The 27186-nt window shown below is 39.4% G+C and overlaps 1 protein-coding gene and 1 long non-coding RNA gene across 2 annotated transcripts in view; both read right to left on the minus strand.

Moving 5' to 3' along the window:
• The window catches only part of FAM155A (family with sequence similarity 155 member A), a 772046-nt gene that overhangs the window by 508036 nt on the left and 236824 nt on the right, over positions 1-27186 (minus strand). The gene's annotated exons all lie outside the window — the stretch shown is intronic.
• LOC120393763 lies at positions 1386-22387 on the minus strand. Its single transcript, XR_005592116.1, has 2 exons — positions 22317-22387; positions 1386-2298 (listed from the first exon to the last, which is right to left on the minus strand). It is a non-coding gene; the product is annotated as an uncharacterized LOC120393763 (long non-coding RNA).

Below are 27186 nucleotides of genomic sequence, written 5' to 3' on the forward strand. Positions count from 1 at the left end.
ATGCTATGCTCTGTTTCTATGCAACTACCCAACAGGCACCTATTCTAGGAGAACCTGTCAGCCTTGAGATCCTTCATGAATGAAGGCCTATCCTATTTATCATCCTACTCCATGACAACCATCTACTATCCAGCAGTAGCCCTGGCAGGTCCTCATGGAAGGGCAGGCCTCCTTCCCAACCATCCACAGTGAAGTATCCAATCTTCTGAAACCAACTAGCTTTTAATTTTAAAGGTACACTGTGGTTTTCCCTCATCTTATGCTCCAGAATGCAGCTCAATAAAGTAACATTCAAAACATTCACTCCCTACCTCCTTTCCCTATTGGCAGGTTAGTGGTTGACATGGAAAGAGTGATCCTCCTAGCTCCAGACTTTTACAGCCCCATAATAAACACTAGTGTGTGAAGATTATGGGGAGACTAGGCAGGTATATTAAGCTGCAGAAGGAAGTAGATTGTTCCCTAGTGACAATTTACAATGGAGATTAAAAAAAAATACTTTGAACATCCGTATGCAATACAACCTTGAACTGGGGAGGAGTGTGCTAATCCCTTGTAGAGGAAACTCACCAGAGAAGTAGATGACCACAAAATGACTAGTCTTTTGATGAGAAAAATTTGGATAAGCACCCACCATCTAGGATGCTTATCTGAAGTAAATGTTGCAAACTTATCAAGGTTTTGCCCAGCACCCGCATATGTGGTTATGTCTTATGGTGGTCTGATTGTACATTTTAGCATAAGTCAGATAGTATTGCTAGGAATTCTATCCTCTCTCATTTTCATGAAATTTGAATTGCACAGTTTCTCTGGCATAACTTTAAATAACAAACCAACAAAAACAGTTCAGGGCCCAGCCAGTTAGGCCTATCTTCTCCTCTAGCTAAAAGTTTTGTCATGGGTATTAAAATTATGGCTACACCGCTTCTGTTTAATGCTTTGTGCAAAACAACCTCAAGAAGTGACATATTTGCTCATGATACCTTCTACTAGTTTAGGAAAATGATTATAATACAAATGTTTTAATGTTGCAGGTGAAAACTTAGAATGCTGGATGTCATCTAATGACCTCCTTCCTACTTCACAATACAGAATGAAATATACTATAATTCCCAGAAAATTGTGCACCTCTGTTGATATTAAAATAAGGTTTAGGTGCCTGCACATTGGCTGCACCATAGTTTATCCCATTTCAATTTCATGTTTGTTATTTGAGGTCTAGCATAGTCTAAAAAAGGGATGTTTTCACATGAGGAGAACTTTAGGAGAAAGGTGGGAACCAGAGGAAGAAGCAGCAAAACCTTAATGGAGGCGTCAAGCAATTAGTAGAATGGGAAGATGTAATATTCTCTTGGTATGCCTTTTTCAATAAAAATACATTAAACTTGTAGTTAAAAATGTTTTATTATGTTTTTTTGAAAAACAACATCATTACAGAAGAAATATCAGGATAAAATGTTTGAAAATTACATGGATCATGGTGACAAATTCCCCACTACATTCTTTTTGTTAAGGAGTCAGATATAAAGCACGCTTGCTGGAGTCCTCCTGGGACAGGGCAATGGAGAAGAGAATTCCCTCCTGCCTCTCTTGTACCAGGAAGACACTAAGGTTTTACACTTTCATGTAGCAATTGGCTCAGTTTTCAACTCTCAGACTAGCTAACTTGCCCAAAAATATACAGAGACAAGATTATGAAGTTAACTTGAAAGATCATTCATTGGGTTTGACTGTTCCTTCACTGACCTGAGATGCTCATCCGAAAGTCGCTTCTTGTGGTATTCTTGCCACTGTTCTCTTTCAGCATTTCCTTTGGGACATGAGTTTTGATAAGGAGCTTCCAAAATAGGAAGGTGATACCATCCAGGGGCCACACACTGGGACCTGGTTTTTCTGAAAGTCTTTCCATCTCATACTGTGAATTGAATTTTTATGTCCTCCTGCCCCATTGTTAATCCATCATGTCAGATAAGGAGCTTTTTCTTTTGTAATCATCCTCTGGGCCTCTGTGTATGATAACTGCTCATTTCAGACAGCTGCAAGAATCTGGCCTCTCAGTCTGAGATGAAGTAGATGATGGTGGAAAGGGAAAAGGACTTGGGATCAAACAGAGGTTTCTGCTTCACTGCTGTCTCTGCTTTACTGAACTTCACAGAGAGCAGCTGTTGCCTCATGCTCTCTCTTTCAATCTGCTCAAACATCTTTAATGTCCAGGGACTCTCCAGTGACAGCATGTGGTTCTGTTGTCAAGGGGAAAATCTCTGCTGGTAGATACAGAATGGGCAGATGGAGAAAGTCCTGTAAATTAAAACAAATACACATTTTTTAGCCGATATAACCCAATAGCTTCTATTTTTTACAGAGTTACATAAAGATGCCACTTGCTGGAGTGTACAGACTGAACTTACTTCTGAAGCCTGGAGAAGTCTTCACCAGGAAGGAGCAGGATCGTGAACTCTGCTTGGCTATTGCAAATGACAGGGACAGGGGAAAGCATCTCCAAGGTAGAGGTAAAGCTGATGACTAACACCTGTACTCATCCATGCTGACTAAGTAGATGCAGAGTCTCTTTTTGGAGATTGGGGTTATAAATCACAAGAGGTACATACATGCATCCGACGAAGTGGGTATTCACCCACGAAAGCTCATGTTCCAATACATTTGTTAGTCTATAAGGTGCTACAATACTCTTTGCCGCTTTTACAAGAGGTTTATGGTAGATCATGGTTGTTATGTACATACTCAGATTATAAGCAACATCCTATCATTCCACAATACGACATTATTTAACATACCTGGATTATTTTAAAAGTCTGCTTCTTGAAGTATAATATTTCTGAGTCTGCATATTTTATCAAAGCTTATTATTTGTAATGCATTTTGTGGACTGTCATTGAAACTGTGAGAAAAATGTAATTTGATTTTCTCCTTTTCTTTCTTAACATCTCCTACTACTTACCTCTGTAGGACTCTTAACTCCTCCCTCTCTGCATTGTATAGCTATGTGGCAAGTGTCCCTGCTCTATAGCCTAAGGAACTGCAGGAGGGAGAGGTGGCTCTGAAGTACTTAGCCTTTTCACAAGGGAGCTGCAAAATTTTTCCCATCAGTCAAGATCAGGTGAGCCCATCAAACACCTTGCTTAACAGCAAGAAAGTCAGTTTTTGCCATTCAAATTGTTTCTTGCAAATTTGCCACTTCCTTCTGACCCTCCGCCACAGGCCTGCAGTGGCCTAGGCTTCAGAGAGGTATTAGTGATTCCCACATTCAGAAGACCTCTTAGAACTGAAGTTAAATGACTTTTTTTTATTTTGGAAAATGTGGATGAAACAACCCTCTACATGATCCCACGCACCTCCCAAACATTTCTTTAACAAACCTTGAAGACCTAATGATTTTTAAGTTTCTCTATGCCCTCTCCTAGTAGTTCAGTAAGTTGATTCCAGTTAAAATCCTTTCCACACTGATGTCTCCCCACTGAAATGCTCCAGATCCATACAGGTGGTTGTGGAGCATTATACATTTCTGCACTTGTTCTGAGCCAGCTATTTTGGTTCAGGTAAAAAAAAATAGATAGTACCCTTGGATTAGCCTTAGATTTCTTCTACCAACAGGGAGCATCAAAGCAAGAGTATCCCTGTAACAGCAGGCATTTTATACATGGACTAACATAACTAACCTTTTGTAATAACATCACAAGAGCATGTTCTGATTCACTTGTCAGAAGTGGTCTATATTTTTTAAGCAGGCACGTCACAATAGCTGTTTTATTAGTGAATGATGTGGCAATGTTACCTCTGCTTTGCAAGTGAACTTTGTAAGTGAATGATAGATTGTGGTAACATGGTCTGACATGACTCTCATGACTCTCATGGAATATAGTTTCCCTTGAGGGTCACATAGACAATGTGTCTCACAAATGTTAGCTACAAAGTAGGGATGAGGGAGCATTGTACATATTTATCTATAGAAGGCAAAAAGTAGCTGCTTATTCTAAGATCATATATGGTATGCAGTACCGCTAACATTTGCACTAAAAATAGCCACTCCTCTTCTCCAAGGTACTGGTACAAAACATGTAATTTGCATGCATTTGTATCAAAACAGTCTGGCTAAAACATGCATGAAAAAGCAAAGCATTCTCAAATTAAAGAAGTTACAGACATTTAAGAACCAGAACGAATTCCATAACCAATGCATTTTCCCTCATATGCCTGAATCATTCATATTTAGAAACACTTCTGAGATTGTTATACAAGAAAATTGTGAAAAGCCAGAATAGCTAATTTTAATGAATTAGTGGCAGATGTGTTTGAGATCAATACTTAAATAAGATAACACTTCTGAAAATAAATATTTTCCTTTAATTCAGGCTAAATGTTGCAAGTCAAGGTTATAATATAATTATGGTAACTTTATTCAGTCAGGTAACTTTAGCCTGTTTATTCTATAACTAATATAAATCCATGCAAACCTGCCTAAAGGAATCAATAATAGGACATGCCATATAGGAATAGACAAATATTTCTTCTTTTTTATATTCTCTCTTTTACACCTGTCTTTGACCCAAGCAGCATAGGCTACTGTCAAACCCTTACAACACTCATAACTGTGAAGTGCTATGACAATCTCCTCCCATATGGAACGGGAGCTACTTGCAGAATGACGGACACTACTCTGTTCAATATCTTCATCAATGACTTAGATAATGGCATAGAATTTGCAGATGATAATGGGAGGGGTTGCAAGTGCTTTGGAGGATAGGACTAAAATTAAAATGATCTGGACAAACTGGAGAAATGGTCTGAAGTAATAGAATCATAGAATTATAGAAGATTAGAAGGATGACATTCAATAAAGGCAAATACAAAGTACTCCACTTAGGAAGGAACAATCAGTTGCACACATACAAAATAGGAAATGACTGCCTAGGAAGGAGTACTGCAGAAAGGGATCTGGGGGTCATATGGATCACAAGCTAAATGAGAGTCAACAGTGTAACACTGTTGCAAAAAAAAAAGCAAACATCATTCTGGGATGTATTAGAGCAGGCGTTGTAAGCAAGACACAAGAAATAATTCTTCCACTCTACTCTGCGCTGTTTAGGCCTCAACTGGAGCAGTATGTCTAGTTCTGGGTGCCACATTTCAGGCAAGATGTGGACAAATTGGAGAAAGTCCAGAGAAGAGCAACAAATGTTATTTAAGATCTAGAAAACATGACCTATGAGGAAAGATTAACTAAACCCATTTTTTTACAGTCTGCAGAAGAGAAGACTGAAAGGGGACATGATAACAGTTTTAAAGTACATAAAAGGTTGTTACAAGGAGGAGGGAGAAAAATTGCTCTCCTTAACCTCTGAGGATAGGACAAGAAGCAATGGGTTCAAATTGCAGCACGAGTGGTTTAAGGTTGGACATTAGGAAAAACTTCCTGTCAGGGTTGTTAAACTCTGGAATAAATTGCTCAGGGAGGTTGTGGAATCTCCATCATTGGAAAATTTTAAGAATAGATTAGACAAACACCTGTCAGGGATGGTCTAGTTAATACTTAGTCCTGCCATGAGTGAAGGGGATTGGACTAGATGACCTCTTGAGGTCTCTTCCAGTCCAGTGATTCTATGATTAATGTCAGTAAGAATGCCAGAATCTGGCCTTTCGGTAGCAAGATATCCCCAGATAAATTGTTACTGGCAATAGGGCCAACCTCGTCAATCCATATAACTGAAATCACATTGTGGGGGGAGGAATAGCTCAGTGGTTTGAGCATTGGCCTGCTAAACCCAGGGTTATGAGTTGAGAATTTGAGAGGAGGCCATGGGGGATCTGGGAAAAAAAATTCCTAGTAGGGGGCAGGGCTGGACTAGATGACCTTTCAAGGTCTCTTCCAGTTCTAGGAGATTGGTATATCTCCAATTATTATTATTACCTATTACATGATGACTAGTGATTGCTGAGAGATGAGGAAGAGAAGGCATATGCAGAACAGAGAAAGTCAGTTGGATAAAGAAGCTGCTGTGATAAAAAATGTTTTGGCTGAATTCTAAGTGCAATTATGTCTCAAGTTTTGCTATTGTCATTTCCATCTCTGCTCTAGGAGGACAATATGGTATATATGATGAATAAATATGTTGAGTATATGCAGGCCTTACTTTCTATTTCAATAAGAAGTGGACTCATTTCAAAGTTCCCAAAATTCTGTACATTTCTCAGTAAGTGGAATTTATTTTTCAGTTTTAACAGTAAAGTTAGAACTTTACAGAAAGACATTGTACACTAGATTTCAAATTTTATAGCATTTACAAGAAAATTTCCAAAAAAATATTTTTTAAAAAAGGTTATTTTTCCTTATTGTAAAACAAACATGTGCCCACTTCCCCCTCAGCTTTATTTAACCAACATGAGTTTCTAAATATTTTTAGCTTTTACAGCAACTTTGTTGTGTTCATTTTTATCTTCAACGGGGGGGGGGGGGGGGCTAAGGGGTGGGTGGGAAACGTGACTAGCATCGAAGCACCTAGCCACAGGACAAGAACATGATTTAAGCTACAAAGACTTGAATTTTAAAAATGTTAATGATCATGAAACATTTTTTCCTTTAGTAAACAAGAGGTTTTGCAATTTTCCCTCCTGTAGCAATTAACTTTAAAAAAAATTAGAAATATCAATAGATTTTTAATGCAGAAGTTTAGCAGTTCCTTTTCACAATTTTGTTAGCGCAATGTGATGAGCAGCAGAGAGCATATGAATGAGTTGTGAAAATTTAAAAAAAAAATGCATCTCATTTTGAGTCCTGGAAGAGATGGTGAGTAGAAATTATAGGAGCTCTGATAGCAGGCATTGTTCACAAATTAGCACAGGTGGGAACTGCACCACTGAGGAAACTGCAATTTGTATAGAAGAAATAGAAATAAATAGTGATAAAAACAAAAGAAGGATCTCCCTGATGTGGGTAAGAAGGAAAAAATGGTCATTGGATCAAACTTGTCTTTGAATCAGAAACTTGGTGCTGAACCACAAAGAAAAGAATTGGCCATTTTTACCCATGGAAAATTATAAAAGAAAAGAAAAATAAACTACTTTGATGTCATGGTTTTAGGTGCAGCCTGGTCTGAGCATGAGATCAGGAGTCCAGAATGCTAGAATTCTCACCCCATTTCTTGCTGGGTGGCACTCAACCACTTGGTCTTCTACCTACTGTTATCAGAGTCCCTTTTAGGTACAGGCCAGGACTTTGAGAAACCATTTGTGGTAACAGCAGGCAGCAGACCCTATATTTCATTCATCTGGGAGCCAGAACACCCTGGAGAACTAAAGAGACTGTGTGTTTAGTAACCTCAATTTTAAAAATCCTATTGCATTCTTTACAACCAAGTCCAGTCTCTTCTCTAGCTTGAGGCACAGTGCCACTCTCAGTTTTCCTATCAGCAAAATGGAGATGATTTGTTTTTTTATCTTATGGGGTGTTTTAAAGATTAATTTCAGCGGTTAATATCAGCATAATTAGAACTATATAAGGGATTTGTGTTATTAATCCCAACTGTGGAGGCCCTACTAAAAAGAAAACAAAAAAATAAACAAAACAACCCTTTCAGCTATCCCTTCTTTGGCTCCTCCCAATAACAAAAACAAACTAATTTTTTTTCTCCATATATGGAGAGGAGGAAACTCCCTTCATGGGGTAGGAATCAACTTGTTGGAAGAGAACAGGCCAGTGAGAATTGAATAATGATCAAAATCGGCCACTCGTTCTTTTCCTTCTCTGAAGGAAAGTAAACTGCTTTAGCACTGTCTTGCTTTCTCCCTTTGTACATTTCTTTTCTTTTTTCCCCTTCCCTTGTCTTTTTTTCAGGGTCTGTTCATTTCTGTACACCTGAAACATTGCTTCTCCCACTCACACCCTCCCACAGATCCCTTTCACTGCATTTCCCCACCCTCCTCAACTCCCTAGAGTCCTCAACTCACCTTCTTCCATAACAAAATAAGAACAAAATGTTACTGGTTTGAATTTTTACAGCAATTTGCTGTAATCACTTTGTTCAATATTATATAACATGAAGTACAATACACAAGCTTCAGGAACAAGGAGGCCACATTTTACCTATTTTTAACAAATTTCTATTTGTGCTCTTTTCAGCTCCCATGCTGCCTCCCTCACATTCCAAAGTGCCCTTGTTTGACGGTAAGTGTTGCAATTTTGACTCACATGATCTAGATCAAATGAGGCAGCAAATTGAATTTAAAGTCTGATCTTCATCTCCTCGTCATATCTTGGGATTGAAAAAAACAACTATTAAGCAAATTAAAAATGTATTCATCCAGTCATACAACAGGCAATATGGAAAATACTAAAGCCAGATACATTTTATATGGATGTAAGCAGAGTGTCGATGAGCTCTCCCCTGACATCTAGAGATAAGCTGTGGAAGAGGACTTCAGGAGCTGATATTGTTTGCATGGGCACACCCACCTGGCCCAGGTGCTCAGCCTGATGGGATTGCTTGTGCAAATGATCACTTTTGGCTGTTGTTGGATCCTCAGTCTTCTTGTTATTGGGCCAGGGGTAATAAAAGGTTGTTATCCTTGTTGTGTGAATCAAGGGCAGCAGAACTTAACCTGAAATACCCTGATTAAATGACTCACCCTCAAGTAAACGGCACTTTTTAGGCAGGGGACATGAGTTTCAAAGCCAAGTGAGTTGAGAGAGGGTGGGGACAAGTAGGTGTTCCGGTGGTGTGGGCCCCAACCACCATTCAACCTTTCCTCTCTCCACTATTTAATAATAGAGCTAATTGAGAGTCCTATTACATGCTGCATACCTGATACCTAGATCTAAGTGTTGGACCTGCTTTGGGACAGTGTCTCTGATGCAAGAGACTGCTCAGGGTGCACAAGCAGTGAGGCTCCCCCACAAACAGCTGCAATCACTGAGAGCTGTGTTAAGTGGTGGGACCTGAAGACATCCCAGCAGATTGGCGAGTGGTTAGCGGGGCGGCCAGCAGAGAGGCGTGGTGATTGGCCAGTGAAGTGACCGGCAGAGAGGTGAAGTAATAGGGAAGCCAGAGGAAAAGCGCAGTGATCAGCCAGCAAGGCAGCTGGTGGATAGGCATGGTGATTGGCTGGTAGAGTAGCCAGCAAAGAGGATCAGAGCGCTGATCGGCCGGCAGGACGGCCAACTAAGAGGAGCAGTGAGCGAGTACCTGGGAAGCGGAGCAAGTAAAGTGCCTTCATACCCCCCACCTCCACCCAGGGTGGGAGGTGAACTCTGCAGATGCACCTGTAGACTCTCGGTCTGCACTGACCAAGGACAACAACTGTGAGTGGGGTGCAGAGATGGGATGGGTGCATTAAAGGGACTTTTGGTTGCTGGACATAAGAACCTGAGGGAATAGGACATTACCCAATTTACCTGGGGTTGGGTCTTTTGCTCATGGTTTATGTTTATGAACCCTGTTTGTGGTGTTTTCCCAAATTAATGCTGAGTTATTTCCCTCTTTTTATTAAAAGCTTCTTTTCTACACTCAGGCTCTGTGTTTGTAAGAGGAGAAGCATTGCCTCTTAGAGGCACCCAGGTGGTGGTATATAATTGTCTCAGGTCACTCGGGGGGTGGGGTGGAGGGCTCAAGCTGGTTTTGTGTTGTATTGTTGAAGAGAAACCCCTAGAGAACCGCCCCTTGTTGCTGCAAATTCCAATGGGCAGAAGGGTTACTATGGCAGTGATTCTCAAACTAGGCCTGCCGCTTGTTCAGGGAAAGCCCCTGGCGGGCTGGGCCGATTTGTTTATCTCCTGCATCCGCAGGTTCAGACGATCGCGGCTCCCACTGTCAGCGGTTTGCTGCTCCAGGTCAATGGGGGCTGCAGGAAGGGCGGCCAGCCCTTCCCTCGGCCCGCGCTGCTTCCCACAGCCCCCATTGGCCTGGAGCGGCGAACCGCGGTGAGTGGGAGCCACGATCGGCTGAACCTGCAGACGCGGCAGATAAACAAACAGGACTGGCCTGCCAAGGCTTTCCCTGAACAAGTGGTGGCCCTAGTTTGAGAACCACTGCAGTATAGGATTTTCAGACCACTAGCCATCATATACTTAAGTTGTATTATTTTTAACTGTAGACAGCTGCACTTTTTTTAGCTATATAAAAAGTTGATATTGTCAAAGCGTCCATCTCTACTGATTATCCTGTAGCCTAAAGAAGCAACTATAGAGGCAAGCCTACACTAACACATATACCACATAGATTTAAAGGTTTTCTCCAGCTATAACATCAGTGATGTCATAATCTAGAGAGACTGTATTATATTAATCGCAGCACTGTGCTCTATATTTAAGAGTACAGTGGCTTTGTTCTTTCCAAAGTGTAAAGAACTAAAATGGTAACTGTAACACTGGCTTTGTAATTAAAAAATATACATATATATACATTTTTTTCTCTTTTTTATTTAGAAATCTTCATTATCTCAAGGAAAAGAAGTAGATGTAAAGAGGTCGCTATCAGGGGGGCAGATACATTTGTCAAGGCTCCAAAGTCTGTTTTCTTCTAATAAATTTATTTTGCCAGAAAATCACAAGCCTCCTTTGATAAATAAGATGCACTGTCTCTTTCTTGCATTCCTACCTCTTGATTCAATAGGTGGGGAAGATGGGGAAAGCAGCTACTCCAATTTTCCCCTTATTATCCTTTGACAAAGCAGTATATTTAAAATGGAAACGATTTGTAGGCTGGAAAATGCTACAAAATATGTTTTAGCTGTGTTATACCATCAGTTATGGAACCTTGTTATTTTCTGGATTAAAGTCTTAATTACAAAAATACTATATCTATTAGTATAGCACCACTTATCATTGATATAGCACCAGTGTTTGGATTGCTCTGTCCAGGGTCAGCCATTGGACCCTAAGAAAGAAAATGTAGAATTATCTATTATTTCCCCTCCCCCCACCCCGCATCTTGGAAGAAGGAGTGGGTTTGTCTCCCTTTCCCCAGAGAAACAAGGTGTTTGGCCCCCACACTTTGTGTGAGAACTCAGTGCCTTCACACCAGTCCTGAGACCTCTTACCCTCTTCCATTCATGCCATTCCTCTCCCTCCCTCCCATGAACTGGATACAATGGCAGCTCCCACAATCCGGAGGTTAGCGAGATGGTAGGTAGAGTTTTCTCTAAGAGCCAATAAGGAGGTTCACATTTTGTTTCTGTATTTAAGGCAACATTTTCAACCTGAAATGATCACACACAAATTGGGGATTGGCAACTCTCCCCTAAGGCTCAAAAACCCAACACGAAAGTGCCCAAAATGTGATTCGTTATTTGATTTTAAATCTTATGATGTCAGGAGGTTGTCATGATTTTTCAATGCCCGTTTGGCGATATGACTTCTATTGCCAATTTCCTACTCCCTTTACCTCATTTGTTCCATGTCACAACCTCTAGAAGATACACAGGTTGATGCTGACAGACTAGCTCAGGCCAGAGCCATAGACCAGTTCACTTGTGTGTGAATATCAAAGGAGTTAAATGTATTAGTATATATATTCAGGTCAATTTATTTGGCGTGTTAATAGAGATCAAAGCAGATGTTAATTGTATTATTTTCAACTCTCTATATCCTGTTTACTATTACATTGCATTTACATTATGCATGCCCAGTAATTAAATAACACTAGATCAAAGTGTGTGTACATGAAAATGTGTATTCAGGTGTTAGAACTTCATGAAAACTAATGGAATGTTACTTGTATTCTTTTCACTTATCTATTGCTATTATAATGTAATGGCAGCATTTACATTATGTATATCCCTGTGACTAAATCACTCATTGAATGCAAATGAAGAAGAGTGCTAAATTCAAAGCAATTGGTCTTATCAGATTGTTGTCTGAAGAAGCTATAAGTACTGATTCAAAGGAAGATCCTTTATCTCTGAACTGTCTTGGACTTTTACAGATGAAAAGCAGAGATCCCCAGAATTATTCTGGGTAACTCTGAAAAGACTTTTGGGAAACTGGCAGATTACTACATCTCTGCTACCATTTTGGACTTACAAACTGACTCACCTGTTACTATATTTAACCTGCTTTAACCTCTCAATAACTCTCATTCTTTTTTCCTAGCTAATAAACCTATAGCTAGTTTACTATAGAATTGTCTGTCAGTCTTGTCTTTGGTATATGACCTGGAATACCAGTTGACTTGGGGTAAGTGACTGATCCTTTGGGATTGATAGAAACCTGATGTAGTGTGATTTTTTTATTTATATAACCTTTTATCACAAAGTTCAGTTTGTCTCGGTGGCAAGATAGGTTGGAGAGGCTAAGGGGACTGTCTGTGACTGCATGGCAAGACTGTTATAGTGATCCAGGAGTTCACGTTTGTTATTGGCTTGGTGAAATCTAGTAGTACAATATGCCACCAGTTTGGTGTGTTTGCCCTTGTTTTCTGACAGTCTGCCCTGAGATAGGTACTCACAGTTGTGAGCCACTCTAGACAGCGTGACACACAGAACAGAAGGAGGAGTGAAACTGGAATGCAAACTTTCCTGACAAATGGCACTGTCAGCTTTGCTACTGGGTCTAAAAAAGTTCTCAGGGTTCACTGAAGTTGAACTGTAGGCAGAGATGGGCACAAAGCCCACTTAGTTTCTGAGGAAGCCCAGGCATGAAGAGAGATGCAAGGCTTGTGTGGACTTGTATGCAAATGCTTAACCACTGAAAACAAACACACAACATCTATGTTGTGAAACAGTTGCAAATAACTGACAGGACATAAAGCCACAAAATGAAGGAAACAAAAAGTTAAACAACTCAACAATAAATATGCTACTTCTCGACCTGCAACCACATGTGACCACTACCACAACTATCAGCACAGATTATTCACCTTAACTCTGCCCACTTAGAATGCCAACCTTCCAGCTTTTACTAAATTACTTCCTGCTAATATACCAAACTATAACACTAAACATCCACAACTAAGGGTATGTCTGAGAGCACACTTCCCAGGTTAAGTAGACAGTTAACTTTCTAAAAATACAACTGTAGGCAAGGGCAGCAAATGAGGCGGCTTGGGCTAGCCACTTGAGCTGCTGACTATGCTAACCCTGGATACACTGCTATTTTTAATGCGCTAGTTCAAGCAGAGTTAACACGTCTGTTTACCTGACCTGGGAACTGTGCTTCCTGCAGCAGTGTAGACATCCCCAAAGAGTTTTGGGAGGGAATGATATAGTGAAGGGGGCTGTGTGTGGAGGGGAAAATTGAGGGGTAGTTTGGTAAAGAAGGATGAAAGCTGGCATCCCTGTGGGGATACAGTTATGGTAGTTGTATGTGTACATAGGAATCATGGTAGTGGTAAGGTGGGTGCCTGTCAGTGCAGAAGTAGAAGGTATTTTAGCTCCTTAGTTTTTCCACTTCCTTGCTTTTGTGGTTATGTGTCATGTATATTATGTGTGTACCAAACTTAGTTCCTTCACAACAAAGTTTATTCATGTATTAACCTATTTTAGGGTTCTGTATCTGGAAAGATCGTATCACTTGCGCCTGAGACAGTTTACATCTAATTCCAAGAAAGCCATATTGTTTTCTTCTAGAGACAACACATATACCTTCAAAATGCACGAATCACTGTCAGAATGCCTTGGAAAGTATGATAGTCTACATTTATATTCAAATACAATATGTTTGCAGTCTAAGTATTTTCTCTATTTTATACTCTTAGAAGTACATAAAAAATAAATTCCAAACTGGCCCAAAACTAGTAACAATTGAAATGCAATCTAAACTTCTGACCACTCTACTCTATGGTCATACTGTTGTTGCCAAAACCAAAGCTTAGATGCCCCAAAGAGACTTAACATACAGCCAACTGGAAGGGGCTTACTGCAAATGTTATGCAAAGTGATTGTTAAACCCAGTGTTTATTTACTATTTACAGAACCTCTCATGCTTTTCACTTATGCGTCTCTGAGAAGTATCACTGAGGTTTAAGAATTTATGACCAAGTGTTGGTGGGATTTCAGGAGGGAATTGGTATAATGTTGGTGAATAATTCATTTCTCTGAGCTAAGTCCCTCTTTTAGAGATTAAATGGAGCATGTAGGGAAAACAAAGGTTTAATGTCATTGCTTTTGGTATATAATAAGATATAATACCTCAACACTGCTGTATTGGAATGTGTTAATCAGGTATTTGGTTTCCGATCATAAATCAAAGTAGAGGTATTCACAGAAAAATAAAAGACACCAATGGTGAAAGTTATTCTAATATAGTAGCTCTTACATTCATGAGAAAAATTCTGTGTTATAATGAGCTGAAAAGAGTGATATGATAAACCAAAAGTTTCTATGGTTAACCAGTGACACTGAATATGTACACTTATGCAATTTGATGAGTTGCAACAAATGAAAAATAGCTTACTTCTATATGATCATGCACTCTGGGTTTTTTTGATATTTTCCTCAACAGAGTGTCTCAAACACCACATACATTGCTGAGAGTGGATATTCAAATAGCAGGGTAGGGTTGACTCAGTACTCAGCTGTACAACACATTGATACTTTTTTTGTTGCCAGTTACCACCAATAGAATGATGTAGTGGGAAATGAGTATTCCCTTTCCGATATATGTCCCTCTCTCCCCTGCACAGAGTGGACATAATTGAAAAACAGGTGAATGGACTTTGCTGCTGTGGAAAACTTGAGAAGAAAGTCACCTTTGGACTGAGACCATTCACAGAAAATTTTAGTCACAAGAAAGAGTTTTGCAGAAAGTTATGACTTTCTGAACGGGGGACAGAGACATCAGGGGAAACGTGAGAAAGTAGCCATGAATAGGTGATAGAAAGGAAGAAAGAAGCTGCAAGGGATAGAAAAATGGGGCAGAAAAGCAACTCCTAGAATAGATGGGAAACGGAAACCATCAAAGGGCTGGGAATATAGGCCATGAGGAGAGACAGATGAAGCGCAGTGGGAGACACAGCAACAGAGGAGAGCAACCTTTTATCAATATTTTTTTCCACATAAATCATGAGCCTGGAGACTGCGGGATGATTTTACGTCCATGTTGCAAATATCTAATTGGGTTTTTTTGCATTTCTCTGTCAACTTTCTAAGAAGAAAAGGACCTAAAATCCATCAAAATGTGAAAACAACCCTCTCTGGCCCCCAGAAGCCTAGCTTATTTTAATTGTTATTAATAACCATAAATTAGTAGTCATGTTACACTATAGCTATTGATTTTATGTGGAAGGTGCACAGGTCCAGATTCACAAAGGTGCTTAGGCACCTAAACCCCAGACAGTCAATAAGACAGAGAGAGAGAGCACAGTCATGGGAATTACTCTATAGCTTTCTGATTTTAGCACTCATCCAAGATGTGGGAGACCCAGGATCTAGTTCCCATGCTCCAGTGACTAATTATTTATTAACATTGCATCAGCTTTAATGGGTGAATCCACATCATAATATCCAATAGCCCAAAAGTTAGTGCCCCCACTGGAGAGGTGGCAGATCCCTTTTTCAATCCCTTCCTGTCATCAGGTGGATGGGGAACTAGAACCAGGGGTCTCTCACATCCCAAGTGATTACAAGGTCCTTCCCTATTTTGAAAAAATGCCATAGGTGCCTAATGCAAAGAGTGTTCACAACTGAGAATCACTAGAAGAGATAGGTGCCTCTCTGCAGTCTGGATTTAGGTACATATCTCTGAGAGAGGGGCAGGGCTTAGTACACACCTCTCTCATTGACATCTCCCATTGGCTAGCTTAGGCATCTCCTCACCTAGTGTGCTAGCTTTTTTGAATTGCAGTTTAAGGTGCCTATATCTCCCTGTTCATGGTATTGGGATCCCAGGTGCCTAACTCAGGCTTTGTGAAAAACAATTGTTTTTCCTAGGATTTCCTAGGTGCCTAAAATGTAAGCACTGTGGCACTCAGCTTCACCACACCTAAGTACCTTTGTGAAGCTAGGCCCCAGATACTATTGTGATGGGTGACAGTATAAACCCCTCAGATAGATAGATAGATATAAGTGTAAAGAACCATGAAGGAGGCTGGCTTGTACTGTGGTAAATGTCATCCTTTACCCCACTCTCACAAGTAGTCTGTATTACCTTACATAACAGGCATCTCTAAATTCTAATATTTATTTCTTAGACTTTCTTTCGATGATTATTTTGTTCCATCTGTCAGACTCCCATATCTCAGGGGAACAGCTATATTACTCGGGAAATATCTGTGTACAAACTTATAAAAATGAGCGATGAAAGCACATTGGTCACTGTGGGGGAAGGGAGGGAAATAACATCCATTTGATGTTCTTCTGGTACTATATACAGAAGAATCTTTTTACTTCACTGTACTCTGCTAACGGTCACATCTATTTAAAAAAAAACAACAAAAACCCCCACAAGACATTACTTGTTACCAGCAGCTCTTAAATGTGTTGTTAGTTAACAGCTTGATACCAGCATAGTAAAGTGCAGTTCATGGCCTGGTAAATGGGATGTTATATGTGTTGTCAACTAATTGCTGTAAAATTATTGATGTTACACTGGAGTGCTGTGTAAAAAGAGAGAGTGAATATGTATGAAGTGACTTGATTCTGGCATCTAGAGTCACTTGATTCTAGTCACTATAAACTGCTGAATATAGAATATTTTATTTGTTTTTTGTTTTATAAAAATACTAGTTTAAATCCTCTGGCAATATAAATGAAAATGGGAAGTGTTTTTGTTCTAAAAAATATTTTACGAAATAGCCATTTCAAGAAAAAATAAATAAAGCCACTGAATTTTAATCCCTTATTTAGACTCTGATTATTTTTCTTGGTCAAGTTGGAAAAGCAAACATCTCGTCTCCAAGTGTATCTAGATCTTTCATTATGTACACACCATCATTCTGCCACATGAGTTCTAACTGAAAATGTATTCAAATATTTGTAGGGCTTTTTTCATTATAAAATTAAAGACAGAAATTACACCAGCCCAGGTTGCAGAGCAACTTGGTGACAGAGCTAGGAGTAGGACCCAGGTCTCCTATGTCCAGTGCCCTAGACACAGAACCACACTATCCTCTTAAACAGTCATTAACAATTTAAGTCTCTGATCCTGCAGTCAGAACAATACACCTGCAGGAAGCACTGTTGAGTTCAATGAAGTTCCATGGAGATCCCAGGCTCCACCCATACAGATTCAGTTTCAGGAGTGGGGCTAATTCTATATGTATTAATAATGTATGGAGATATCCAAATATTCACTTATTCTATTTATAATTGTTTCAGCACTTTAAAGCTATTACAACGTAGCATTATCTTTAATCCTTATTTTCCACCCCCAAACAAGTTTGGTACAGTGTATTGAACACTTTACTATGCATACACTGCTAAACGCTTATATAACAGCCATGTGTGTGACTGCTTGACATCAAGCTGTTTAGAATTCCTGATACAGCACATCCAATTAAACAGATAAAAACTACTGTTATTTTTACTGCTGCTATTTTGCTGTCACCCTTGCTGTATTTATAATAATTTTAGATGATACAAAATGTACTTTCCTTCATAGGGGAAAAAAGTGTGCAGTCTGAGATCAATGTTTCAGAAGACGTAATGACCAGCTTGGGAGGGAAATAAGAAATTTAACACAAAAAAAACTATATAAAAGTAAGCTGAAGAGACTGGCAAAGTAACAGAAGGCAGCAAATTCTGAACTACAGTTGTCAGTCCACATCAATTCACTCTGGTGGGGGTGGCACCTTGGAACTGTGGCAAATACCAGTCCAATTCTGCAAACACTCATGCATACAGTCCTGTTGACTTTCGTGAGACGATTCACATGTGTAAGAGATTTCAGGGTCAGACCCATGCATTAGAAGATGATATATTATATACAAAGATGTTCATTCAGGATAGAGTCACAGCCTGCACCAAGAAGGCCCAGTCTGCAGTCTTGATTCAGGCCAAACATTCACTGACTTCAATGGGAGTCTCATCTGAGTTAAGACTGCAGAATTTGGTCCAGCATTCACTTTCTCCTTGTTTCCTTCCTATACTACTACCTCAACATACTTTCACTGGTCTTCCACCTTGCATCTGGAATCAGAAAAAGGTCTGATTATAAACATGCATTTTGGTGCAGCTTGTAATAGCTTCACAGATAAAGCTGCAACTAAATTTCTGTTTAAAGCTGAGTTTTGCATCCTTTTAAAATCCACAAATAAAATAAATTTTTAAAAAGATTGCTTTGAAGATGGCTGGGTAAGATCTTTGGCCACAGAGTGAAGGTTGTGGTGCCTGGGAAGCGTCAGGCTAACTCTTCGTTACCCCACTTTTCTAACATTTTTGGTATATTTTTATTCTAACACTTGTACGGAAATGTGAAAGAAGTGTAACTCCACATTTCTTGGTTTTCAAATGTCTGAATTTTGGGAATTCAACTCTCCTGTTCAGGTAAGGCACAAGTAGCAGAGGGCACAGTTGAGCACCTGTAACCCTTAATACACATTAAGAGTTTTTTGCATTTAAACACTATAAATGTTGCTTTTTATACACTGAGAAGCAAATCTCCATCTCTCTTTAAACCCATTTGGTCTTAACCTCCCATAATTACTAACATATACTACTTCCTAACAAGGCCTGCAAAATTCAAAAAGCAAGCAACCAATCCCACCCGCCCCCCCTTCCCCCAATTTGGATAATGTAGGACAGGCAATTGTAGAAATATGGTGAACCAAATGTCTGAAAAACTAATTTTAAAATGAACTCAGCTACATTTTCAAGATTGATTGATAAAATTGTTTGATTTTTATCTGACTTTCCTGAAAAAAAACCCAAAAACTGTTCCCTGGGGTAAAATATGACTCGCAAATTTTAGCTTGGAGAAAAATGGTTTTCTTGTCCCTTGAGAATTTTTGAGATTTCAATTTTTTTCTCTTCATTAATCAGGACAAAAAGCTTAAGTGTCAATTTTTGTGTTTGTTTGTTCAACAAAATGTCATATGAGGTCAACTGAAACCTTTTGTTTCAATAAATCTTTTTTTTCCCACCCTCCCATTTTCCCCCATACACTGTAAGTTAACTTACATTTGAAAACAAAGTCATTTTGAACTGAAAAATAGAACTTTTAATTTTGAAAATGTCAAAGCAATTTCAATTTTTTTCCCCAAAAATCTTTTGGAACAGGAAATTTGCTCAAACCAACCTTTTCCCATGAAAAGTTTTGGTGTTGATGAACTGCCATTTTGCAACCAAAAAAAACCCCAACAACAAATATTTGGTCAAAAAATTCCCAACCAGCTCTAATGCAAATGTTCAGGAAGGTCATTTTCTTCTGGGAAAATTAAGAAGGTAGATGCTGAAATGAAGATAATAAGGGATGCTAGTTCCCACTTGAACTATGGTATGACTGGTACTACATAATACACTACCAAGCATGCACTATATTCAGATCACTTTTAATGTGGGGATGGAGGGGCAGGAAGGTCATGAAAGGAAAACAGGTTTGGAGTTCCAAATGTGTACACTATATGTGTGTAGCCACAAATCAATTGTGAAATGCTCTGAAATCTGAGATTTACAACAAACAAAAGGAAGTACTTTTTCACATAATTCCCAACAACCTATGAAACTCGTTGCCAGAGGATGTTGTGAAGGTCAAAACGATAACTGGGTTCAAAATAGAATTAGATAAGTTCATAAAAGATAGGTCCATCAGTAACTATTAGCCAAGATGGTCAGGAACACAAACCCATTCTCTGGGTGTCCCTAGCCCTCTGACTGACAGAAGCTGAGACTGAACAAATGGGGATGGATGATTCAGTAACTGTCTTGTTCTGTTCATTCTCTCTGAAGCATCTGTCACTAGTCAGTGTTGTAAGACAGGATACTGGGCTAGATCATCTGATTGATCATATATCTGACCCAGCTGGGCAATTCTTATTTTCTTACCTTATTTTTCCAGAAAATGAAATTGACAAGAACTTTCCATGTAAGAAGCTTGGGCACTGTGATTTCAATTTTTCCAACAGAAAAACAATTGTATTTACATTATTCATTTATTTATTTATTTTTCAAAATTAAAATTTTCCTATGGAAAATGCAGATTTTGAAAAATGGCATTTTCCACTGAAAAAATTACAATGGAAAATTCCCAGCCAGCTCTAGTGAGTAAATCAAACATTATTCATATCTGGTCCAAAAAACTCCTTTATTATTGTATTTTCATAAGATTCTCTTATGTGAGAAAGTTGAGCTTTTAAAGACCAACATCTAAACTAAGAGTACCTCAGAACTATGGACAAAACAGTACTCTTCTCAGAACCATAACATCAGATACCTGCACTGCAATTAAGTAAGCTTAAAACCCTAATTGTAATTGACTACACAGCGGACTTTGAACTGCCCAGCTCCAACCTCTTTCTGTAGGTAATATGACAGCAAAAAAACATTACTCATAATAAAATTCATAAATTCAGATTTTCAACTAAATTCTTGAAATTTCAACAGAGAAATGGGGGATGACTTTTTGTAGGGGTGTGTGTGTGTGAGAATATTATATACCTTTTTGTAGGGAGTTCCAATAACCATCTTTATACCATACCGGTTTAAACCAACAGCTTATCAGCCAGAGTTGGGTATTGTTCCATCTTTTATAATAGTAGTACCAATTTTAAATGTACAGTGCAATAGTACAATTTTAAATGTTGTAAGTGCAGCAGAATAGAATTCCACTAAGGTTATATTCCTCGATGCGCACCACTTACAGAAACAGCCACTCTTACCTGAACTGCATTCAAATGTACTCCATGTCCCTGCTTAAATTTAGCTAAACAAGATTCTACTGTATGTTTAAATTATGTATGCTACAGTTAGGTGAGTAATGTGAATTTGGACATATACATATTTTTCATTCCCCCTCAGACCTAATCCTCCTCTCCCTCACCTTCTATCTCTTCCTCTCCTATACTATTGATTCTCTCTCCACTATGGCTTTCCTTAGAACTCCTACCTGCCATGATCCAATTAGCTTTCAGCTTCCATTTACATTTAAAAAAAAATCAAACTGCTTTAATTTCCCAATTACAGTTTTAATTAAAGTGTGAGCTGTTAAGGTCAAGCAAAGAGTGCTGTGGAAAGATGCAACTAACAGACATTGAAACCACCATAAAAGTTTAAGAAATCATTTTAAATTCCTTATTCCCCCCTTTCAGTTCTCAGATTAATAATACTATTTTTATGGGGGAATAGGGGCACTCACCTTTGAATAGTGTTTGGCTGTCCACTCCCAAAAAAAGGCAAATGTTAGCAGCTATATATAATCTGGCATGTTCTATTGTTTAGTCATTACTAGTGGAACAAAACAGTACCTAAAAGTGGGTCACATAAAGGATTTTACAGCCATGCTTTCTGTCTTATTGTTATGGATATGAAATTTTGTGATGCCTCTAAGCCTCACTTCTAAACAAAAATAAGTGTGAAAAAAACCAGACAAAAAAGGCATGTGATTAAAGTGGTATCTGTCATAATTAAGGAGATGACTAAAAATGCAAGGTTATTCTGAGAAAGCAATGACCATTTCATGAAGCCATATGCCTTTGTCTCTCTTTTTCACAGAGATTAATGATTATGGGGAATCATGAGAGAGTGTTTTGCTTTATGCTTAGAAATGACTCCTTAGCTAGAACAGTCTCAAAGCCAGTACTAAAGGGATCAAGGAACGCTTTTCTTGTGCGGCACATGGAGGAAGCATCATTATTAGAACAAAACACTTTATTCCTTCGTCTGATGATATTCTAGATGAATTTGCTATTCTGAAATATTTACATTTTGACAAAACCAAGTATGTGATGCTAAAAATACTACAAGGGGCTCTTTCAAAAAAATTCCACCTCAGTCAACAGTACATATGATATTCCTTAGGTAAAACAGCTGTGCTGCCAACAAATAAAATAGATTCCACTCTTCTACAATATCCCCACCCCCAAGATCCATATCCTTCCATTGCCAAATCCATCAGTCTTTACATCCCCCATCCTAAATCCATCAATCCATACACATTCACCAATCTTGACCTACTATGCTCCCCCACCCCAATACCGCATGAAGACTCCACTTGATGGACCTACTCTACCTGGAAACTATATTTGGCAGAAGTAGGGTGGTTGGTCAGATGGGAAGCAGCTCTCTCCTTATGTGAACATGAGGTGTAAATTTAGGAGATAGGTCTCCTAACTGGTTTACATAGAGAAGCAAAAAGTCATATTTGGTGTGACAGTGCACCCTCTCCTCAGCAAGAATTAAAAAACTAGGATAAATATAACAGGAATTATGAAACTTACCATCTGGGAAAGATGGAAATGCAGCAAACAACAACTGGTTTCAAAATGGCCACCTAAGAGCTGCACTGACTCACCTCTGTGGAATTTAAAGGGAACGCCAGTCCAAAACTCAAGCTGGGATAAAAAAAAAACAAAAAAAACCTTCCTGTAAAAGGCCAGCCCCAACTGATTTGAAATAAGACTCTCACGAGGAAAGGTGGTTTTGGTTTACCTACCCAACAGAATCATGCAGTAGTGGAACTGCACATAACAAAAAAGCTCTGTCTTCAATTGTTTTCTCCAGCTACTAGAAGCTAATCTCAGGGCTTCTAAACAGGCAGTCAGGGGTTCTTTTCTTTTCTTTTCTTTTCTTTTCTTTTCCCTTTTCACTACTGGGTCTTTCCTCTCGGTGCAGTACTTTGGAACAAAAAAGCAGGAGGATTAGAGAGCCAGCACTGCTGGTTCCTGATCTTGGACAGTAGCATGGCATCAGTGGTTTTAGGAAAAAACAAACAAACAAACAAACAAAAACAAAAAAACAAACAAAAAAAAAAGCAAGGAGAGTAAGGACTCTGGATTGTCAACCCCAAGTGTTCAAAAATCATAAAAGATGGGCTAAAAATCAAGATTTTTTCCCTTTTTTAAAAATGATACATTTGGGTTACTTTTCTTTGTCTTCTAGTTTCTGAACTTTTAGGGTACACAGGGTCATGCTTCCAAGCTTTCGTCCTCCACCACAAGGGCTGGAAACTTTATTTGAGACCCTCAGCTTTTGTTGTTGTTGTTTTAATCACATCACTCCAGGAACTGGAGGTTTATGTAAAACTCCACATATTTGCAAAAGCCATTGTCAGATCTAAGCAGCTGGCCACCGCAGGAAGGGGGGCAGTGATAAAAGGGGTGTGGGGGAGTAATAGGTGACAGACAAAGAAAGAGAGTGAAAAAGAATGAAGCACAAAAGATGGGAGAGAAATTGGGCTAAGAAAGGAAAAGGAAACACTACAGGGAAAAACAGTGGAAGGACGATTCTGTAGCTAAAGCACAGGACTGGGAGTCTGCTTGCATCCGAAGAAGTGGGTATTCACCCACGAAAGCTCATGCTGCAAAACATCTGTTAGTCTATAAGGTGCCACAGGATTCTTTGCTGCTTCTACAGATCTCCTAGATTCTATTCCCAGCCCTGCCACAGACTCGCAGGGGCAGCATGGGCTGTACAAGCCTGTCCAGGACCCTGGGTATATATTTCACTGACTAGCCCAGAGTGCCACAACTTCACTGCTACTATTATCTGAGCTAGTTAGATCAAAGCTAGCTTTGGTATGTCTACGTGCACTGCAGTCACACCTCTGATATCGCTGTAGACATACCCAGTGTGATCTTGGGACAATCATATCGCTTCCTTGTACCTCAGTTTCCTCGCCAATAATATGAGGATAATGGTACTGGCCTACCTCCCAGGGAGGTGAATGTACCCTTGAATGGAAGGATTATAATGACTGTTATTATGAGATATAAGGTGGGTAAGCTTTTTTACTTGCTCTGTGCTAACATCTATAAAAACATCACTTGAGGAGCTACTCAGAACTTGGAAAGGGAACTGGTTGCTTCTGTGTTTTGCATACCATTGTTATGTCATTCATAGGACTGGATTTCCCCAGACTGATGTGTGTGTACATGTGGGGGGTTAGGGTGAATTTCCCTTGGGTGGTAGTGTAGTTGCAGGAAAGAAAAAAGCTCCCTCCTACTATTAGATCTACATATAATGGACTGGGCTGGTCAGGCAGGCAATGGGGCAGGGGGGAAATGTGTTCATTGTCTGTAGGGCTCCAGCTCAGCGTATCTTCATACTTGCTGCATTTCTCTTTATGTTCTGCTGGCCAGGCTGCTAGAAAGGAAGTTGAGGAGACTACATGGCATATCCCCCATACGTTCCCACTTGCACTGGAAGGTGCAGGACAGGAGTTCCCCTTGCAGCTGCTATTGTGACAACGGCAGGTGCATCTGTGGCTCAGCAGCTGTCTGAGGGAAGAGCGGTTGGTTCAGTTTCTGCCTCAGCAATGAAAATTTTAAGAAGCAGAGTCAGACTTAGTAATTTGAGGGCAGGCTTGTGGAGCCATTTGTTAGTTATCTACCATCCCCATTAACAATTTCTGTCCACTAGGAACACCCTGTTTGTGTTAATCCATGGGATTGCCTCATGGGGGGAGGGTCTTTAAGATATACTCAAAGCAAATGCCTGATTTGACATATAAAGTGCACATGCATGTAGGTGTGCACACTCGTACGCATGCTGGAGCTTTAGGACCCTCCTTCTCCCATCCTCCAGTCTCCTGCTATAGAAATGAAGCCCTGCTGCTTGTTTCTTTTAAAAACTGATTGCAAGGGTTATAATTCAAGGCTATTGTAAGGAAATGGGTTAGAATCTTATATGTAAAGAAATCTTATATGAGTCCAAAATTGTCCAAAGGATGGCTATGTTAATTAAAAAGGAGCTCACAGGAGCCCTCTCCAGTTCATCAGTGCACAAAACCACACACAGTCTTAATTCTTTTAGAAGTAAAAGATAAGGTCATTCCTCACCTACTCCCAAATCACAACAGCAATCACCACTTTCAGTCAAATCCAAACATAATTCAGATTCCTGCTAACCACAGTAACTGGGAAGTATGTCAAATACAATTCAGGGCCTTATAATGTAATTCAGCAGAAAAGATTTTTCGTCCTTAATACAGGTCAAGATACTTAATACACATTTTACACTCTGAAATTTATAAGGACAATTGAACACGAAGGCGTCTGTTCTCCCTCTGATGCACAGGAGATTTATATACCTATCAACCCTAAAGCATCAATGTGAATTGCAAGTAAATATTCCCTGTCCATTGATGAGGAAATGCATTGCAAAGTCTGGACTGTTATTCACAATTCTCCTCAGTATGTTAACAGGTAATTATAGCTTTGTTTTTAGATTTCATCTTCCTTGTGTATATGGAGGCCTCAGCTAACGTTCTTTTCATTGAAATAGTATTTTCTAGTAGAAATGACTGGTGCAGAGATATGACCTATTTCATGATAAATATTTTTTTTCTGAGAATTCATCTGTTATTTTTTACTGCTCCATGGGAATCATGTTTTCCTTATTTCTTAAACCGTAATCTTTCAGTATTCCACTCACATGTAGGAAATAGCAACAATGGATTAAAATGTGCATGGCCCCACATAACCTGATGATGAAACTCCAGCAAAATACAGGCCTGATGCTCTGACGTATAGTTTACCCTCAGGTCCTATAGAAATGATTGACTTCAGTAGGAGAAGAGGGCTGGCAGGAAGAGTTAAGCCATTTGCAGGATTGGCCCCTGTATTTGCAAAGATATTTAGGAACTGTCAAAATGTCTTTAGATGGCATGATTCAATCATATAACAACAGGTATTGCAATATCTAAAGGGTAGGAAGAGGTACCCTGCAAAGGCATATGGTTCCCACTAGAGAAGAGCTCAAACATCTTAACAGTGTAAAATCTTGGAGGAAGTATCTATAGTTTCACAAGATTGTGTGTCATGATATCTCCAGGAAATGGATATAATTTAAGTATGCAATCAACTTTTGAAGAAAAAAAGAAATGTTCAGCTTTCCTAAACATATATTTAATAGGAACATAGGAATTGCCATACTGGATCAGAACTGAGATCCATCTAGTACAATATCATATCTCCAACAGTGGGCAGTACTAAATATTCAGAGAAGGTGCAAAAACTCCACAGTAGGCAGATGTGAGATAATCTGCTCTCTACATTTGGCTTCATCCTGATCTTTAATAGAGATTGGCTTAATCTTTAAGCATGGCGTTTAATATCCCTCCCAAAAATTGAATCATGGTTAATTATGACAATTTGGGGCATTTCTAGATATCTTTATGAAGCATGTATTTTATATATTTTACACTCACACACACACGTTAGTCTATGCATGCATATAGTTAAGAGAGATTCTTTCTGCACACTGTATTACACACACACAAAAGTATGTTAAAAGAACATTATTAAGGTTACAAAGTCAAGTACTCAAAAATTAGGAAATGCCAGATTAAGATAGTCTGTGCAATCTTATTTCACCTCCCTTGTGTGTATGCACTATGATCCATCCCTTAATTACAAGATCACATACTATTTTTTTCCACAGGACTCCTGCCTCATTCGGTGCACAGAATAGGCAGTCCTCACTTAATGAGTAACTAGGCAATACTTTGTTTTCTCCTCATGGCACACTATTGAAACCATGCTCTGAAGGCATCATTATTAATTTCCACAGAAGCTTTCCTATGGTGCTCGTCACTATAGTATCTGAGTGCTTCACAGTCATTAATGATCTTATTTTCACAATGCCCCTGGGCGGAGACAGGGGGGTATACCATTTACAGATGGGGAACTGAGCCACAGAGAATTTAAGCACCTACCCCAGATTACGATGCCTAAATCCCATTTTTAGGCTCTGCTGCAATCTACAAATCCTTAGCTTGGCTGCCACCTAATACTGTAAGCACCTGAACTCACTCAGAACCGAAGAGTTTGCAGTAAAAGTACCTGGGGGCCTATGTTTCTGCCTCTGAGCATGTACACTGCTATGTTGTTCTATGCGCCCAGGCATCTAAGCCCCAGAGATACAGGAACTAGGGAAGATAGCAGTTCTTCTGCCTAAATCATGTGGGGGGTTCAGTCCAGTAGGAATGCTCAGAGTCCACCTAACTCCACACAAAACAGCTTGGTGAAGACCTCCCTTGCAACCTTTAGCCCAGTGGTTAGTATAGTCACCGGGGATGTGAGAAACCTTTGGTTCAAGTGCCCCTCTCTGCCTGATACAGAGAAGAAATTTGAACAGAGGTCTCTAAGC

This window comes from Mauremys reevesii, linkage group 1 (genome assembly GCF_016161935.1).
Source record: "Mauremys reevesii isolate NIE-2019 linkage group 1, ASM1616193v1, whole genome shotgun sequence".
NCBI classification, from domain to species: Eukaryota; Metazoa; Chordata; order Testudines; family Geoemydidae; genus Mauremys; species Mauremys reevesii.